Source organism: Ailuropoda melanoleuca, chromosome 16 (genome assembly GCF_002007445.2).
Source record: "Ailuropoda melanoleuca isolate Jingjing chromosome 16, ASM200744v2, whole genome shotgun sequence".
Taxonomy (NCBI): Eukaryota; Metazoa; Chordata; class Mammalia; order Carnivora; family Ursidae; genus Ailuropoda; species Ailuropoda melanoleuca.
Genome location: NC_048233.1, coordinates 2,759,622 through 2,764,180, shown reverse-complemented (window position 1 = coordinate 2,764,180; position 4,559 = coordinate 2,759,622). Strand labels below are relative to the sequence as shown.

Here is a 4,559-nt window from a genome sequence, read left to right as displayed (position 1 = left end):
TTATTTATTTGACAGAGATAGAGACAGCCAGCGAGAGAGAGGGAACACAAGCAGGGGGAGTGGGAGAAGAANGGGAGAGGAAGAAGCAGGCTCACAGCAGAGGAGCCTGATGTGGGGCTCGATCCCAGAACGTCGGGATCACGCCCTGAGCCGAAGGCAGACGCTTAACCGCTGTGCCACCCAGGCGCCCCTAAAGAGAATAATTTTAATGTTTTTCCAATAAAGGTAATGTTTGTTGTAAGCATTTTTATTTATTTTAAAATTATTATTATTCTTTACTATCAGCATTTTTAAGAACAGTTGTTTTTTTTTTTTTCCTAAGTGGAGCCCAACGTGGGGCTTGAACTCACGACCTTGAGACTATGACCTGAGCTGATAACAAGAGTCGGATGCTTAGGGGCGCCTGGGTGGCACAGCGGTTAAGCGTCTGCCTTCGGCTCAGGGCGTGATCCCGGCGTTATGGGATCGAGCCCCACATCAGGCTCCTCTGCTGTGAGCCTGCTTCTTCCTCTCCCGCTCCCCCTGCTTGTGTTCCCTCTCTCACTGGCTGTCTCTATCTCTGTCAAATAAATAAATAAAATCTTAAAAAAAAAAAAAAAGAGTCGGATGCTTAACTGACTGAGCTGTCCAAGTGCCCCCAAAATTGTTTTCTATTAGATTAAATTTCTCTTCCATAATTGTTTTGCTAAGAGGTGTTTTTGTTTTGCTTTTGTTTTTGTTTTTGACTGGTCAAGGTTTGATACCGTCCAGTGAAATTCCCTTGGCCTCAGAAAGCTGCTACTTCCCTTGCTTGTGGTCCCCTCTGAGTAGGTGAATTCCTCTGCTGAAACTTGCATACCCTAAGGAGACAGTGTCACTAACAGCCAGGGAAGTCAAAGGTCCTAATCTATCCAGGGACAAGGTGAATAGGCAGGCTCCAGTGTGCTGTTTCTAAATGTCACTTTGCAGTCATGTGATAAAGTAGCAATTACAGGCATGGAGGCCAGTGCTCTTGGTAGAAAGACACAGGATGCAACAGTCTGGAAATGCCCCTTATAGTCTCATATTCTGTTCCGCGTCTGCCTTAGGTTCCACAATGTGGCTTCACAGCCTTCTCCTCCAAAGCCGTTGCTCCAGGAGACACACTTGTGTCTGCCCTCACTGACCTCGCAGTAAGTCTGATTAAGCTGCTTTGCAGGAAATCTATGCGGTACCTGCAGCCCCCGACTGTTCCATACTCTTGACGGTTTTAATCTTCAGAAGTCTGTAGTGTATATGGTTCTTGGGGGACCCAGCACAGGTAAGTGACCAGGTTCCTAGAGACTGAGGCTCTCTATGTACACTGGTCCCAACATCCCACAGAAGCAGGGTGGTGTCCCGAGAGCCAGGGCGCAGCTGTGACACGTCTGGACTCACAGCCAATGCAGTGACCGCCAGGGCGTGGCCAGGGAACTGCAGCCTTGGTTGTGAGGGACCACGCAAGTCCCACATCACGACCATCCTTTCACGACAGGTGCTGAAGAACTGGCTTGATTTGTGAGTACAGGCTGCCTTCGTCCTCTGAACCTTTCACCACATTTCCAGTTTTCCAGTTAGAGGCCACAACCGTCTTGTCTTTTCCTCTGGAGACATGGTCCGAGTTCAGAGCAGCAACAACAGAGACCGTGTCCACAGGGGCCGGGCCAGACCCCTGACAAGCTGTAGTTCGAATTCTCTCTTCCGTAATTCCATTGGGCCTGCTGTATTGAGAAGTGCCGTGTTTGAGTTTGCTTTGCAGTTTCCCCATCACTGCACAAAATTTACACAAAACCTCCTGAAAAAGAGCTCGTTTCAGATGGCTCCTGGCAGCAGCCTCTCTGCGGCTGTGGGAAGTTGTGTCCCCCGCGGACCAACAGGGTTTTCTTGGGGTGTCTGGCTGGCTCATTTGGTAGAGCGTGCGACTCTCGATCTCAGGATTGTGAGTCTGGGTGTAGGGATTACTTAAAAATAACAAAATCTTTTTTTAAAAAATAGGATTTCCTTGGTAAGCTGCTGTATTCAATGCCTTGTAATGTTTATCCTTTGGAAAACAGTTCAGGCAGACACTTGCTCATTTCTGTGATTGCACCAGGCTGGCCAGGCTCGGAGCTGAGGCCGGTGGGCACAGAGCGGAGGGAGCCCACAGCTACCACACTCCACACCTCCCGTGCCTCTGTCCCGAGCAGTGCGGTGCATCGCTAGGACAGAGGTGTTTTGCTAGAATTTTTAACATAAATGGGTATTGGATTTTATCAAATATTTTTTGGTGTATCTATGGATATACTTTTTTCCCTTAATAACTTAATGTAGTAAATTACATTGATTTTCTAGTATTAAATTACATTTGTACCCCTGGGTAAACCCAACCTGGTTATAATACACTATCTTTGTTGTATTTGGTTTGCTACTTATTCTTTTTGTACCTTTCTTCATGAGTACTGTTCTATAATTTAATGTTCTTATACTGTCCTTGTCTGACTTTGGTATTAATATTTTATTAACTTCAGTAAATGAGTTGGACTGGGGCATTTTCTAACTCTATTTTTTATAAATTCTCTGGAAGTGTTGAAAATAAGTTTAAAATTGTTTGTTCCTTAAATATTTTGTAGAACTGATTTGTATAAACTTCTGGACTTTTTTTTTAATGAGAGAGTTTTTACTAACAATCAAATTTCTTCATACAGAAATACATATATTTCTTTACATACATATTTATAGAAATATATGGTCTTATTATTTCTTCTTCAATCAGTTTTGGAAAGTTATAAATTATGTGTATTTAGATATCTCTACATGTTCACTAATTTCTTTGATCACCAGTGATCAGAGAACTTTTTCTAGGATTATTTGTTTTCTGAAGTGTCATTTATTGGTAATAAACCCTGTGCTTTTGTTCATGTAAAATGTCTTTATTTTGTCCTTGGTCTTATACAATAGTGTTACTGGGTACATAATTCCAAGATGACAGTTATTTTCCTAAGTACTTGAAGATACTATTCTGTCTTCTGGTTTCCCTTTTGTGTTAACAAGTCTGCTGTCAGCCTAATTATTGTGCTTTTGTAAGTAAGCTGATTTTTTTTTTTTTTTGGCCTGATGTTATGGGTTGAATTGTATGACTCAAAAAGATATGTTAAAGCCCTAAGCCCCAGTATCTAAGAATGTGACCTTATTTTGAAATAAGGCAATTGCAGATATAATTGGTTAAGATAAGGTCATATTGGAGAAGGGCAGCCCATTAATTCAATATGACTGGTGTCATTTTAGGAGAGGAAAAGAGACACAGAGACACAGATATATGAAGAGATAACAGATGATGATGGAGGCAGCGGTTGAGGGTTTGCAGGTGCAAGCCAAGTGTCTGAACCCACTGACAAGGATTGATAGCAAATCATCAGAAAGGAAGAGGCAAGGAAGGATTTCCCCCTACCAGTTCAGAGGAAGCATGACCCTGCTGCCACCCGGCTTTTGGACTTGTAGACTCCAGAACTGTGAGACAATAAATTTCTGTTATATTAAGCCACCCACTTTGTGGTACTATGTTACAGCAGCACTTAGGACAATAATGCAACTGATTTAAAGGTATGTTGTCAAAAAAAAAAGTATCATCTTTTATGTCGACAGTTTCCCTGGAATTTTCTAGGTTGAATTTTTTACTTAGTCTTCTTGGTGACTTCTGATGTGTGGATCTATGTTTTTTATCAATATGGAAAATCCTCACTCATTATATGGACATAAGCTCGTCTCCATTCTCTCCATTCTCCTTCTGGGACTCTAAGTAGATTTAAATTAGGAAACTGCCTTTTCTATCCTCATGTCCTGAAACCTGTCATACATAGTTTCATTTCCTTGTGTCTCTGTGCTGCTTTCTAGGTAGAGATGTGTGACAGCGATTGAGAGTTGTTGCCCATTAGCCATTTTCTCTTTATTTTAGTAATAGAACTTAATTTTGATGGGTCCATGACCATCCACAATAAAAGCTGTATTTCCAGTTTTTCCTTGAGCAAAGAATGAGCATGTAGTGAGCTTTTGCCATGGGGTATAAGCAGAGGTTGTGTGCACAATTTTTAGGAAGTTTTCTTTTTGGCTATTTGTATATTTTCTTTGCAGAAATATCTATTCACATTTTGTACCTGTTTTTTTAAGTGGGGTTGTCTTTTTATTGTTGAATTTTAAGAGTTATTTATATATTCTAGATATAACATCAGATATACAGTTCGCAAAATTTTTTCCCATTCTGTGCTCTGTCTTTTCACTTTCCTGACAGCGTCTGAGTTAGTCTCCTAGGGCTGCTATAATAAAATACCACAGACCGGATATGACCTCATTTAACCTTTATCACCTTTTAAAAGATCGTGTCTCCAAATATAGCCAAATTGTGGATTAAGGCTTCCATGTATAAATATTAGGAGAGCACAGTTCAGTCCAAAACACTCTGCCCTCTGGGTACCCAAAGTTTATATCCTTCTCATGTGCAAAATACATTCACCCCAATTCCAAATTCTTAACCCGTTCCAGAATCAACTCCATGTCCAAATCCTCATCTAAATATCATCTAAATCAGG

General features: G+C 41.4%; 1 pseudogene; it reads right to left on the bottom strand.

The window, feature by feature from the left end:
* Positions 1 to 777: 777 nt before the first annotated feature.
* On the bottom strand, positions 778 to 1,903 carry LOC100481226 (annotated as a pseudogene).
* Positions 1,904 to 4,559: the final 2,656 nt, after the last annotated feature.